The 15,355-nt window shown below is 47.1% G+C and overlaps 1 long non-coding RNA gene across 1 annotated transcript; it reads right to left on the minus strand.

Moving 5' to 3' along the window:
- Positions 1-3,566: 3,566 nt before the first annotated feature.
- On the minus strand, positions 3,567-14,159 carry LOC142046739 (uncharacterized). The gene is made up of 2 exons (XR_012655729.1): positions 10,108-14,159; positions 3,567-9,494 (listed from the first exon to the last, which is right to left on the minus strand). It is a non-coding gene; the product is annotated as an uncharacterized LOC142046739 (long non-coding RNA).
- Between the last annotated feature and the right edge of the window lie 1,196 nt (positions 14,160-15,355).

The raw sequence follows: 15,355 nt of genomic DNA on the forward strand, positions 1-15,355 counted from the left end.
AATCGGAGAGAGACCCTGTTCTATGCATTTGAAGTGTAGTGCCCCTACAATAACAAACCAGCATGTGGAGCCCCAGTGTCCCCACAATAACAAACCAGAGTGTGGAGCCCCAGTGTCTCTGAGTGACCCTACAATAACAAACCAGCATGTGGAGCCCCAGTGACCCTACAATAACAAACCAGAGTGTGGAGCCCCAGTGCCCCTACAATAACAAACCAGCATGTGGAGCCCCAGTGTCCCCACAATAACAAACCAGAGTGTGGAGCCCCAGTGTCTCTGAGTGACCCTACAATAACAAACCAGCATGTGGAGCCCTAGTGACCCTACAATAACAAACCAGCATGTGGAGCCCCAGTGCCCCTACAATAACAAACCAGAGTGTGGAGCCCCAGTATCTCTGAGTGACCCTACAATAACAAACCAGCGTGTGGAGCCCCTGTGCCCCTACAATAACAAACCAGAGCGTGGAGCCCCAGTGCCTCTGAGTGACCCTACAATAACAAACCAGAACGTGGAGCCCCCGTACCGCTACAATAACAAACCAGCATGTGGTGCCCCAGTGCCCCTACAATAACAAACCAGCACGTGGTGCCCCAGTGCCCCTACAATAACAGACCCGAGCATTGAGCCCCCGTGCCTCTGAGTGACCCTACAATAATAGACCAGCGTGTGGAGCCCTAGTGCCTCTAAGTGACCCTATAATAACCAATCAGTGTGCATTGCCCTTAGCATCCATAAGTGACCCTGTGATAAGCAAACCAGTGCCCTGAGAGCCCCTACAATAACAAACCAGTGCACATAGTCTTAGTATCCCCGAGTGATCCTACAATAACAAACCAGTGCATAGCAGCCCGAGTGACCCTTCAATAACAACAAACCAGCATGCACTGCCCTGGCATCACTGTGTCCCTACAATAGTATCAAACCAGAAAGCACAGCTCCTAGCATCCTTAAATTATCCTATAGAAGCAAACCAGCATGCAGCGCCATGAGAAACCCTACAATATTAACATACCAGCATGCATAGCCCTAGTGTCCCTGACTCTCCAGTAACAAACCAGTGCATGGCACCCAGAGAGACTTCTGTAATAACAGCCCAGCCTGTGCAGCTCCCGTGACCTTACAATAACACACTAGGAAAAGCAGAAGGAAGCAAGACTCAGGTCTAAAGGAAGCTTGGTCAGGTTCTCTTCCTCTTTAAGAGCCCATGGATTCCTGCTGCTTCCTCCCTGACTGGTGTTATTGCTGTCACAGCAAGAGATTGTGAGATCATTGGGAATGATGACATCATTGGTGAGGGGAGGAGCATCTGGAAATTGTGATGTCTTGAAGGGGCAGAGAGCCTGAACCAGGGCAGAGGGAGGTGGGTGGAAGCTGGGAAGTGACATCACCATGGTGCTTGTAGCCATGGCATACCATGCTAAGGTACCCAAGGACGGGGGCATTAGCAAGCCCGTCCCCCTGTCAGCATGGGCTGGAGTTCCTCGTGACACTCCCCACCTATGTGTCCTTCTGCCGCCTCTGTAACCGGCAGCAGACGGACAAAGTAGTCCCTCCCCAATAAAATGCCATGTGCAAATATGCGGGTCCTTGAGGCATTATTGGCACCCTGAGCTGCAGCAGGGTTGGAAGAAGATCCAGCAGCCAAGGAAGAATGGGATGTGGAGGGAGCCAGTGGCCTGCAGAGAAATGAGGAGGCACTGCCAGCTACCTCCCTGTGCCTCTCCTGTCTGCAGGGTCCATCCAAGCAACTCCTCCTGCACCATGGGAGCTACAGCACCATTCCCCTGGGGCTACCTGGGCCCCAGCTCCCTCCATTCTTCCCCTCCTGGGTCTCAACTGGAGGCACCACAGCAGAGAAGATGATGATGGTGGTGGCCAGCCTTCTCCAGGCCCGCTCTGCCAAGGGGTCACTTTCCTGTCTTCTCTGTGACCTTGTCTTTTCCAGCAGCTGCTGCAGTTGGACAGAGCCCATAGTGCCCGTCCATCTCCTGGGCCTCCTCTCCCGGCTCAGCAAACTTCTTGGAACCCACTCCAGAATGGAGGGCAGCCTGGGGTGCCCCAGTTGGCCCCAGCTCCATTCTGAACAATCGTCAAGTCACCTTGTGCCTTAGGATCCCTCACCAGGCTCCTTCCCTGCCCCCAGATTTGCCTAGTGCCTCTTGCTGGAGGCCAAGACCCTGGCACTTCAGGCACGAACAGCATGTGGGGTTAAGGGAGCATCAGCCCATCCAGCCCCCTCCCCAGCTATTACCTAGAGGGACCTGAGCCAGGGCCCTGGGATTCAGACTCAGCTGCCTAAAATGCCGGGGTTCTGACCAGTTTGGAGTGAAGGAATTACTGCCGCAGATCAGACCCATGGGCCCAGCCAGCCCTGTATGTCTGCCCTCCCCTCCAACCCCAGATCAGACCCTTGGATCCATCCTGGCTCTGATGGGGGCTGGGTCAGAGGACAGTGCAAAGCTCTGCAGTGGAGAAGTGGGCTCATCTCTCAAGACCCTGCCAAGCAGGGGCCCTGGCACAGATCCCTGCATGAGGAGCTGCTGTCAGCTCTGGTGCCTATCTCCCCAGTGCCTATGTGGCACCCAATCCTCACACTTCCGTTTGCCCCCCTCCAGGAGGCCAGCTCAGGCCAGCAAGCAGCACCACCCACATCTCATTGGCCTTCACCAGTTATTGGCAGAATTCCAGAATTCCATGTCAGCTTTACCTCCATACCTAGGCATTGCTAGGTTTCCCTAGCATTTCGTTCCCTTCCCAGGGGCATCCCCCTGGGCATGGGGCCTGCAACACCATCAGTTCAACTTGAGACCCCCCGCAAGCAGGATGGAAGTGGAGGTGTGGGTATGGGAGGGGGACAGGAATCCCAAACTCACCTAATCCCTCCCTGCATCATTGCTGCCCTGGGGCTCCCCCCACCCAGCCTGGACCCCCCCCTGCACCTGCTTCCAGCCATGGCAAGTGTTAAGGGCAGGCTACTTAGACCATGTCATTTGGCGGGGCAGCCCCAAGCCCCGCCAGCAGCTGGGGAAAGATGTGGAGGAGCCTGCTGCTTTAAGACCACCCCTCACATGCCAGCAGGATGGTGACAGGAATAGGGAGCTACCCCATGCCCAGTTCTGAGGAATGCCCAACTCCTTGAGGGTACCCCACCCTGCAGAGCAGTGGCCCAAAGGGACAAGCAGGGTGTTGCCTCTAGCACTGGATGGAGGCAGCCCATAGGGAGAGGTGGCTGTGCATCCAGAGCTAGCATGGTCTCATGTCCTTACTTCAGTAGCATCCTGCAGTATCCAGCCCAGCACAGAGCAGGTTTCATGGGGCTGCTGCTGAGCCTGCCGGTGACACTCCTAATGACAGGACCAAGGCTTTGGAGCTGCAGGACACAGAGCCTCCCTAACCCCGCATGTTGAGAGGCAGGGGAGACTGAGATCTGACTATGGGTGATGGATCCTCTCTCATTTTTTTCCCTTCTACTGCTGAAGCAGCATGCTGCTGGGGGGATGCTGTGCTGCTGGAAGCATGCTGGTGGGTCAGTAGGGGGTGCTGTCCCCAGCAATCTGTGCTGACCCCAGCAATCTGTGCTGACCCCAATTCCCCAGTGTGTGTGCTGGGAGGTGCACACATTCTGTGCTGCAGGGAGCAGGGTGGGGGCTCAGCACTGGATGTTCTCCCCTACCAGTCAGTGCTCATGCTAGTTCCAACTCTAACATATCCTGCTCTGTCCCAGCCACAAATCCTCCTCTAAAGGACTACGGTGTTTTTGTATGGTATCTCTGCCCCTTCTGACATCAGTGACCTAGTCCTGGCACTAGCATAGCCCTTTTGCTGGGGACAGCTGACCTCTGAGACCTTGCAGATCATCTTCCCAGCAGAAGAGAAATCAGTGGTGTGGAGTATGGATAGAGAGGTAACTCACTTTATTTACATACACAAGTCCTGAAACAGAAGTGGTCAAACAGCACGCAGGTCAATCTGCTTCCATGTGGCTCAGCCCAACCCCAGTGCCTGGTTTACAAGGATCAACTGCCTTCAGAAATTGACTCCAGTGAAAGCCCAAGGCAGACAGCAAACTTTCCCACTGCTCAGCCAGCTCCCTCACCCCCAGGATCACTGCCTACCAGAACATGGCAGAACCCAAAACAGCCAACCACCCAGTGTATTTTCCTGAGAGTCAAAACTTGCTAGCATACTGAAGAGTGTGTAATGGTGGCATCTGCTGAAAACGTCTCTGAAGTATAGCCCTGAAGAATGAGGCTGGGCCTGTTAGTGTCATAACACAGAGCCCGTGAGTGGTATGATTATACTCCTAATTCTGATCTCCCTGTGGCCCACGAAGAAAAGGAATGAGTAGGGGGAAACCACAGACTCTGAGGCCAGAATGGGCCATCTCGCTTGACCCACCCCAACACAGGTCCTAGATCTTCTCTTTTACAGGCTGATTTACAGCATATCCTCTGGACAGATTGCAACTCCCCTGAAAGGAGGGCAGGTCCCCCAGCTTCCCTGGGAAACTTGCCCCACCTATGCCAGGGGAAGGATTAAAGAGAAGAGGGAAGAGCAGACACCCCCACCCCCCGCAGGCAGCAGGATCAGCTTTGCTTAGAACTGTCCTACTCAGTGGATTCCTGAGGACACCAGCTGTTCTTGCCAGCAGCCCCACAGTATCATGTGGCTGGCTCTCTGGAGCCCTTGCCAAGCTGAGATCCAGTTACAGGCACCTGGCAGGGAAGGCAGGAGTGGGGGAGGGTCAGATTAAAGATCATGGAAAGGAGGGAGCCAGGGTGGAAGGGTGCCAGAGGGGGCTGAGGAGAGTGCCACAGGGTGAACTGATTTCTGATCATCCTCCATGAAATTCTCTGCCACCAAATTGCTAGGGACGAAGCATGGCTTGCAAAGCAATTGTGGGACAGAAATAGGAGGGGAGATTTCTTTGGTGCTGTGGCCTCCCTGGGAAGATGTCTGTATTTTATGAATATTATATGTTCCTCTGCTTGTTCAGTTGTGTGTTACTTGCTGTGATTACAAAGGTGAAGCAAGAGAAGCAAACACCTCATAGAGCCCCCACATCATCATCCCAGCAAATCCCCAGGGACATGGCCTCCTCACAGATCATGTGCCACCCAGATCAATCTCTAGATCCTTAAGATCTTGGGTTTATGGTGATCACTGGCAAGGTAGCAGCACTCCTGGGTAAACACACTTCGTAATTTGCTCATTCTCCATCCTAAGAATGTGTCTGCACCAGGAAAGAGAAACCTGTGCTGATGGAGGGAGTTGCTTGGGTTCAACTATGAATCTCATTGCTGATCTTGACCTGCTGCTATGGAGCAGCTGATGGAGACAATGAAAATTAAAAAATCCTTAAGCTGCTCTTCAGTCTTCCTCAGCACCCACGTTTCACTGCTGTGGTTCTATAGATCTGCAGCTACGTAGCAAGCTTGATGTCCTGGGGTCTCCAAAGAGGCTGCCAAAAGGCCTGCAGTAACATGGCAGTAGCTGCTGTTTTATGAACAGTCACATCTTTTGAGACTCCTTCAAACACTGGCTGCCCAAGTATTTGACAGTTGCAATCTGCTCTATGCCCCATCCCAATAGGTAAATACTGAGCTGGAGAGAGCCCCTCACCCCATTTACCAATGGTTAAAAGACAATGCAAAGTACAACCGCTGGGAAGTCTATCCACACCCTTCCTGGATTGACTGGGTTTGGGATGCCTGGGACGGACAAATGAACTTGGAGAGGGGTAAAAGATCTGCCTGAGCTGGCAGGAGAAGAGAGAGAGAGACAGGGATTATAGGGAAACAGACTGCCCCCCTCCAACTCTAAAATTGGGGTCTCGGACTAAGTTAAGCAGCTCAGAGCTCGTCTCCGCTTGAAAGCTGACTTGGATTAAGGTAAGGAGGGAATTTAAAGTGCAATATCTATTCCTGATCAACTCCCCATGTGGGATAAACCAAGCAGGAACATGTTCTGTTATTCCAGCACGAGTGTTCATGCATGGAGTTCATCAAAGACTGTCTAGCTGTTTTTGATTCACTCATTCCATAGACAAATCCTTCATCTGGATACGGAGAGGACCTGTGTTGCTTTAACCCTTTCTTGTCATGCAGGGTTCCTGCTGTCGAAGAAAACTTAGTTCTCACTTTTTGGTTGGGTGCAGCAAAGTCAGATTGCTTAAGAAATAAAGTATTGCATAGAGGGAGAGTGCGCGCTAGGACACAGGGTTTCCCCCTCCTAGGCTGGTCCCTCTACAGGTAAACAATTCCAGCAGCATTTATACCTTTTGTTACAGACAATAATAAGCAACAGCTGCATTTTGTTTATACATAGGCCATCTTGATATCTTATTTTTCTCACTTTTATTTAGATGCCAGTCTACATTCCTCATTATCGACACAAGGTCGCAACAACTTCTCACACAGTTCTTTCCCACTCGCCTCACACAATCCTCGCTTCTACAAATCTCACGTTATTAGGGTTACAGCTAGCCTGACTCTTGCTCTACTTCCACAAACCCCCACCTTTTGTACTTCTAGTACAACTAACATTTTAAAACCATTTGCATTAAGCCATGGATTTCAGATTCTACACCAGATGTTTCAACCTTAGGGGTTTTAATTGGATGTAATGACAATGATGATTAGCCTGGAAAGGTGTTATCATCACATCCTTTACAACAACAACAACATAATCCTAAAGTAAATAACAATACAAGCAATAACATCCCCATGGCAATAGTATGATGGGATTGTTCTACAATTTTAGTCACAAAGCACAATACATCATACTTAGTACATAAAGCAGACATTCTACAAGCTGTAGGAAAGGCATCTTTTCAACTTGATATACATTTTGAAGCATGTGAATTTGCCCTTGTACTTCAGAGATTCTTTAACCCTCTGGTAACAATAAAAGCAAATCTTGAAATCAATCAAGCACTACTCTAGTCCATTTAAAAGGTATCTGGAACCTAAGGGCTACTTGCAAAATTCTATCTGCAGGCCAGTAAACAATATGATTGCCTGCAGCAGTAGTGAGATTACAATGTATATCTTGCAATGTAGTGGTTTTAACATACACACAGCTATCATTAGCTTGAAAAATTAGGTGTCCTGTCAGGGTAGTTCCTTGTCCCCTACCCTCCCAGCAAACGTTATCATAAACAGTGACAACTTCCCCTGGCTTCAGTTTATGTATACACTGAAGCCGTGGGGGTTCTAATGGCCAAAATATCCATTGACTCTCTAACCCCATACAAAATGTAGATGTTATTCTAGGGCACTGACTATAAATCAGTTAGGCATACCAGGTGGTCTAATCTCCCAGATATCTTGGTGAATCACCCAATCCCACATGCATCCTTCCTATGGACCCGGCAGAATTCAGTATGAGGGAGCCCACACCCCTCCTACTGGCCCATATGCTTGGGAGGAGCACTATGAGTATATACAACTCCATCCTGAAAAACTCCAAATATGTCTCCATGGCCACAGATCAGATGGTACTCCTGAAGTGTCTGTAAGGGGAGTGGGCCATTCCTGGTGCTCAAGATCATTCTGAATGGCCATCAGCTGGTCATTCAGGAAATCCTGAATTTCTGAACATCCTAGATCCCACTGCAATGCCTTCCCAGCCTCAGTGATATTCAGAACCATCTCTGTTAGCAACTTCTGGGTCATTGAACTAAGGGCAGAAATAACATGCAACTCACCAACTCCAGCCTGTACTTGGCCTTTTCTAGTTGCCCCAATTTCTCATCATGTTCTTGGCTCTTAAAAATATTCCAAATGGCTGCTGCACTATTGGCCCCATCCCATAGGGAACCGGTCAAGTCCCTCTTCTTCTAGAGGAAATAACCCAGGCCCTCTGTTGTGCTAATCTAATGGCAGCTCCCTGTGAGCAATTTGGGTATGTAGAGGTGATCTGAAAACTGGATAAGGGCAATGTAAATTTGACAGTCCCTAGTGTTGTATTATTCACAGTCCATCAATATCTTAATACATCTCTTTTTGGTGTAGTACTATACCACATCTGTTATTTAACTTTCTCAGGTACTTTCAAGGGGCATTAACATTAATAGCATAGGGGGAGGGAGGGTGTTTTGCAATAAGGTACAGGTTACATTATTAATTACTGGAATAATTTCAATGTAGGTAAAATTTCCGGTGGCAGAACAAACTCTTTGGATATTTGTTTAATTATTCACTAATTGGGTAACCAAATAACAATAAGAGCCTCTTTCGTCTAACACATTGCAAACTCCAGGAGCAGCCGTCACATCTACTTCATTATGGAACCCATCAATTTCAATTACAGATTCTTGGGGTTCATTTGTAGTGATAGCATAGATTTCTATTTCCACTGATCCATTCTTGTTCCACTCAATTGTTTGTTTATATGGGATATCCTGAACATTAAAAAAAATCTCTTTTTCCCAACAATCTTTAAATAAATCACGCACGTGTGAAGGCCTTGGCCACTGGTTTTATCAAATATATGGCATTGTCTGTATTTGGATGTATTATGGGGTAACAGTGTAATGGAGGAGATGGCAGGGGCAGTGGTAACAAGGTGCCTTTGGTACTTGTCATTTAAAAACCAGTTAGGGAGGGCAATATATGCTGAAGGATTTATCCAAAACACAGGGTGCAGCCTGTAGAATAAACCCCAACATCCAATCAATACCATATTCCCAAGCATGGGTCCCACAAATTTCTTCCTCCCAGTGTATAATTCTTTGTTTCTTCACCAGGATCAGTTCTTAATGTCCTTTCTAGTCAGGAATTCGGCAATTTCAGTGGAGTGAGTGTTCCTTCTTCTTTTCTGAAGCAATCGTGGTTCAGCATCCTACAGGGGAGAGGTTACCAGCACATCACCCTGTAATGGTTTTGCTTCTTCTAGAAAAATCCAAAAGGCACAGTAGGTCTGTCAGTGGACAAGGGAGAGGTTACTAGCACTTCACCTTGTCCTTTTTCCCTGTTGTCCAGAAGGCACAGCAGAGCTAGAAGGAGAAATAGGCCAATAATCAGTAGGAGTATCCTCCCAAGGGGGAGGGGTCTTTTTGCAGTGAGAATCATGGGTCCAGGCAGGTAGTCCTTGGCACTTCATGACAGTGTTGGTGGTTAACAGGACTTGGAAAGGGCCTTTCCAGCGTGCAGCCAGAGCAGTCTTTCGCTGATGGACCTTTACATAGATCCAGGCTCCTGGTTCCAAGCAGTGGCAGGGCTGCTAGGGTCTTTGGTCAGCGCTTCTTTACCTGTGAGAAAAGAAACCTAACACATTTCATTAATGCCTGGCAGTGTTTTGCAGATCTCATAGCTGCTTGGGCACATTCAAGCCCCCCACCCTTTCTTGGTTATCAGCCAAGCCTTAGCTGTGAGCAGTGTCCTTGATTGGGGCCAGCATCTTACCTTTGGACTGAGCTTGCTAGCTATTTTTTTTCCAGTTAATTCATTCTGTTCTTTTCCCTTCTCCCCTTCTTGGCTTCTTTTAACCTACAAAGAAAACTTCCACTCTTCACTCATACACTTTATCCCAACAATGAACACATAAACATTGCCATTATACAGTACATTAGTCTGATTATTCAATGTATGCCACATATACCTTTCCACTAAAATAACTTTATTACAGAGCTTTGGAGCGACAAGCCAGGACAAGCACACCCACTTTGAGGAGTCCACTCAGTACAACCTCTGGTGTCCAATAGCTTCCCACCCTTCCTAGCCCTCTGGCTAGAAATAGCCAGAAGGATCCCATGTGCAATATGGGGAGTGAGTTAACTTTTCACATCCTTGCTTCCAAAGACTGTTGGTATGCAAATTTAACAACAATTTTTCCAGTAAAACAACTTTATTAAAAGATCTGGCCAATGAAGTTTCTTTTTCTATTTTAAGCAAAGGTATTAGACTTTAGTAGATCACATTTTCCTGATTTATCCAAACACGTATTTCAAGTTGAATAAAACAAGTATCTGCATTTTAATTTAACTCTTCTGTTTGATTTTAAACTAGACTATCGGATGAAAATATTAAACACAACAGTTCTGGCCACGAGACAAACACCACAAGACAGGACATAGAACTCAGAACATAATTCCTATTGTACCAGTAAATGCATGGTATGTTGAATGGTGTTCAGCTGGCATCAGTTTTCTCTGATTATCTGAAAGACAAAAAACAGAGGTCTACCCCTTCTGGGCAGCCAGTCGTGGCTTAAAATATACAAATACCCTTGTTGATTTCAGGCAAAACAGAGGAATTACCCCATATTTTCTTGTATTTGTTTCATAGACACTCCAGGTTTCAGTGGTTTCTACCTTATCAGTTAGATATTTTGCATTAATAGAGATGCTTTCTGGCTTGCTTCTGGATCCAAAGCTATTCACAGCTTAAAGATTCTTACCTTAAAAGGAACACAATTAACTTTACCAGAATTTTTGATCGCTTTTTACTTCTAACTTCTGCTTTCAAACACAGTGATCTGAAAGAAAACACTACTTATTGTAGCCCATTAGAGCCTAAAAGGGTTTAAATTACATAGCACTGTATACATTTCTTTAGCTAATTCATCTAAATTGTTCATAACCAAATGATTGCAATCAAATCATTTCTTTGCCTGGATTTATTTACAAACATTTCAAAGACACCAAGAACTTTCCTCTTTAGCATTTTTACAAAGTTCAACTGCTGTTCCCTCCAGCAACTACAGAGTTAACTCCTCACTCTTTCCTTAAATCACTTGCTTGTCTCCCAACGGCCACATTTTATCAACTCAAATCAGCATTTCAAGTATTGTCCTGGGGATGTGAAATCCCCATGCTTATAATTACTTACTCTTTTCCTTCCACTGTGCCTTAAAAATTTCCAACTTATTTTCCAAACTCGCTAATGTTGCCTGACTGCTTGGGCCCGATCCTGCTTTTCTCGCTGAACCGTCCCTCCCATGCACTTGTTCCGCTATCAATTTAGCTAGGAGGGTGGGCTTCTTAACTAGCCCCCACCCTTCCTGGTCTCTTCCCTTAAACATTCTTACTCACAAGGTTACCCGAGTCCTCCCCTGTGAGGCTTGCCACCTGGACAGAATGCACAGCCAATTGGCATTTAACTATTCAATTTCCTCTTGTGGCAAACACACTGCTGTTATGGCATGTGCTGAGCACAGATGGTTAAATTTTGACAAGTCCCTGAAGGACCAGTACTTGCTTAGCCAGTGCTTCCTTTTCTACCTGGAAGTCCTGTCTCAAGGCCTGCAACTTGCCCTGGGTGTAGGTTTGAGTTGCTGCCTGGTTCATGATCTATGCTCTTAATTGTTCAATTCTAGTTAACAAGTACACATCTCTTCCAACTTCTCCATTGCCCAGTCCTGCTACGACTGGGGGTAGATCCACCTGCCACCCTTCCCGGTCAACCAGGGTGGAGAGAGGAATGCTAAACCCCTCTCCAGTTCTCAGACTTACTGTGGCTGAGAGTGGGCACACCTTTAATCATGCAATCCTCAACATATAACACCAACAGTACCAAGCAAAGCAAACATAAAATAACAAAGGCAAAACAAATAGATGGTGTGAATTCTGCAGGGCTCCCACCTTTCTCAATTGCCCACCAAACTGTGACAAATTTCTGTTACCAATCTATCCCTCGTGTCAGGTGATCGGGCTGACACTGCAGGATCGTTGGGGGAAGATAAAGAAAACACACCATATAACTGAATTTTAAAGCTTCATTAATAAAATAATAAAACAACAGAGAGTGTTGGGAATGCTCCCACATCACTCAGGAAAAAAAACATTAATACCTCAAGCCCTAAGCCACTTTCATACTCACACACATACATCCAGACTGGCCATGTCTATATATAACATTCAGAGAAGGGGGAGAGGTGGATGGGAGATTATACTGTATACAGATTGTCCAGAATTTCCAACATGCTTTTGCTCTTGGGAGGGCTGTTCTTTTACATCCTGGGATCTCCTGCAGCGTCTCTTTCAGAGATTCCAGTCCAGACCTGCTGACTGTGGCTTCTTCAGTGTCACCAAGCAACACCGGCTTCAGGGTCGCAAAGGCACACTGTTGGATCTCAGTGGACAGTTAAGCTTTGCAAATGTAATCTCAGTCCTGTAACTTGTATTGTCTTTGGTTTGCCTCTGTCTATATTTTTTCACAGCCAGCTGGGGCCGAAAGCAGTTTTTCTTTGTACTTAGCATGGTCTGCGTTGATTCTTGACCTTGAACGCAGAGCAACTTTCTCTATCTCTGGGCCAAGCTGAATTTCAAAGTAACCCGTTCCTTTCCTCAATAGATAAATTGTTCCCACTGTTTGTCAGGCTTTTTTGGTGATTAAAAGCTCCTCTTAGATGTATGATCGTATCTAGATTGAAGGTACCTTCTAGTCGGCATTGTTTAGATAGATTTTCATGTGTGTAAAGATTCCAATTGTCTAAATACCTGCAGGTTTTAGGACCATAATGTACGTACATGTAATATGTTAGGGTATCCTTGGGGGTTAGGAGAATCCTTGGACTGTTCCCCCACCCATTTTCCAATCCCACACAGGGAAAACACCGAGTTTGCTAGTGGCTGATAAACTAAGGATCTCACCCTACAGGGCACTCACACAGGAGAGGCACACGGAGAGAAGAAGAGGGAGGGAAGATGGGTTCACACACTCCTAGACTCGAGTAGCTTCCTCACTAGGCAATGCCAGGCCAAGTCAGCCCACCGTGGGTCGGATCTTCTACAGATCCTCTAGGTGGAGTTACCGTGCTTGCGTTAGAATAATTCTGGTCATGAGCTTACGCTTCGCAGAATACTCTGGGCATCTTCCGGCAACTCTCATTCACATTGTGTACACCCCCCACCCCCCCAAGAACTCTGTTTCTAAATACCACAATGCATCTGTACCTTACATCCGGACTCAATACACTTTCCCTTATGAGGCGGTAACAACCCCTTTTGAGGTGGTAAAACCCCCTCAGCACTGGTGCATACCTAATGCATTTCCCTTATGCATTAACCTTATTGGGGGCAGCCAAACTAACAGTTCCCCAGTACTGCATAAACTAACCTTATTAGGGGCGGTGAAACAGTTCCCCAGCACCACTCTGCATCTGATCTTGCTGCACAGTCAATAAGTTCAGATGGCGTAAGCTCAACAGGGACAGATGGCCCCAAGGACAGTCCTCCTCCGATACCCCAATAAAGATTTCAAAAGGTCTCACACCTCTATTGTGGCACCAGGGGGTTCGAAGGGGAACAATCCGTAGCAGATGCCTATATCTCCATGGGTGTTGCCATCCCGGACAAGTCCCCCAATTGTCAGAGAAAAACTTAGTTCTCACTTTTTGGTTGGGTGCAGCAAAGTCAGATACTTTATTTCTCAAGCAATTGCATAGAGGGAGAAAGTGCGCTAGAACACAGGGTTTCCCCCTCCTAGGCAGGTCTCTCTACAGGTAAACAATTCCAGCAGCATTTATACTTTTTGTTACAGACAATAATAAGCAACAGCTGCATTTTGTTTATACATAGGCCATCTAGATATCTTAATTTTCTCACTTCTATTTAGACGGCAGTCTACGTTCCTCATTATTGACACAAGGGTGCAACAACTTCTCACACAATTCTTTCCCACTTGCCTCACACAATCCTCGTTTCTACAAATTTCACGTTAGTAGGGTTACAGCTAGCCTGACTCTTGCTCTTCTTCCACCCTGCTGTTGAGCTGAAGTGATGCTGTGTTTCATGAAGGCTCGTTTAGGTTCCAAAGGCCTGAATACAGTTGGCCCTACTGGGAAATCACAGGTGGTACAGGGGACTGCAGCCTCACGATTACATCTAGATGATGGTGCAATTTGACCCCAGGGAAGTGAAGGCAAGGGAATAGTGCAGGGGCAGTGTGTGCAGGCCCCCCCAGCAAGGGGGATGAGTGACCCATTGTCCTTTGGGTCCATCCCCATGTCAGCACAGTCCCCCATGCAGTCAGTCTGTGATCCCAGGCAGTGCAATGAGCAATGTCCCTCAAAGGCTGCCCCTGGTCCCAAAGCAAGGGAAGTGTGCTCAGGGGTCAAAGAAAAGGGGACAAGCCCAAGCTGTGGGCAGTGAGGGGGAGATGGGGTGGGCTGGACTGACAGACCCATTCTCCCCAGCCCTGAGAGTCAGAGAGACTGAGCCCCAACCTATCAGTTCGAGTCAGTAGGAGCTGGGAGAGCTGTGATGCTCATGCAGGGGATTAGTCCCCAAGCCTCATGCAGCCCCAATCTGGGTGTTTTACTGTGACAGTCTGCACCCTTATGTTCACCACTTTTAGAGACTATGATAAATCTTGTATGAAGTAGGTCTTGCAAGATATTATGACAGGACCCCTGGGGTACAACTGGAACTGTGGGACCGTTGTGCCCATTTAACTCTCCAGCCTGGACTGTCTCTCACAATGCTATGGCGGTGACAAACACCACACTCCTCCAGGCGCTGTGCTCACTCAGCCATCAGAATGTGGACACCCACACCCAGCTAAATTACATGAAGGCTCTCCAAGCTACTCATGAATTATACAGAGAGGCACCACACATCACCCCAGCCTTAAGCCTTGCATCCCAGAAATATGTTGTCTTACATACTCAAGACTCCCTTAGACAGTGCAAGCTCATTAATTAGTTTGGCACTCCCAACAAAGGATAGTGGACATGCAACAACCCTTATTAAGGTCTTCTTTAGGTTTTGACAATATAACTCCCAAGTAAAAGCAGCAAAGAGTCGTGTAGCACCTTATAGACTAACAGACGTATTGGAGCATGAGCTTTCGTGGGTGAATACCCACTTTGTTGGAAGCATAACCCACGAAAGCTCATGCTCCAATACGTCTGTTAGTCTAGAAGGTGCCACAGGACTCTTTGCTGCTTTTACAGATCCAGACTAACACAGCTAACCCTCTGGTACTTAACTCCCAAGTGTTGCTAAACATTGTATTGTTACCCGTATGCTCTTGCAAAGTTCTGTGGACCTTTTAACACTTCATGGATCTGTTTAGTGATGTCAAAAGTTAGCAAGTGCGCTTTCTCTGAGTTGCTAGAAAGCTTATACTTGTATGTTTACAGCATTGTTAATGCTTCTGCTTCTCCAATTGGTGCTATCTACGTTGAGTTATTAATGTTTTCTAAAGTGTAGATACCTTGACATTTAGCCATCAAAGCAATGAAAAAGCAGCAAAGAATCCTGTGGCACCTTATAGACTAACAGACGTTTTGGATCATGAGCTTTTGTGGGTGAATACCCACTTCGTCAGATGAATGTAGTGGAAATTTCCAGGGGCAGGTATATATATGCTAGCAAGCAAGCTAGAGATAACGAGGTTAGTTCAAT

The sequence above is a fragment of the Chelonoidis abingdonii genome, chromosome 4, assembly GCF_003597395.2.
Source record: "Chelonoidis abingdonii isolate Lonesome George chromosome 4, CheloAbing_2.0, whole genome shotgun sequence".
NCBI classification, from domain to species: domain Eukaryota; kingdom Metazoa; phylum Chordata; order Testudines; family Testudinidae; genus Chelonoidis; species Chelonoidis abingdonii.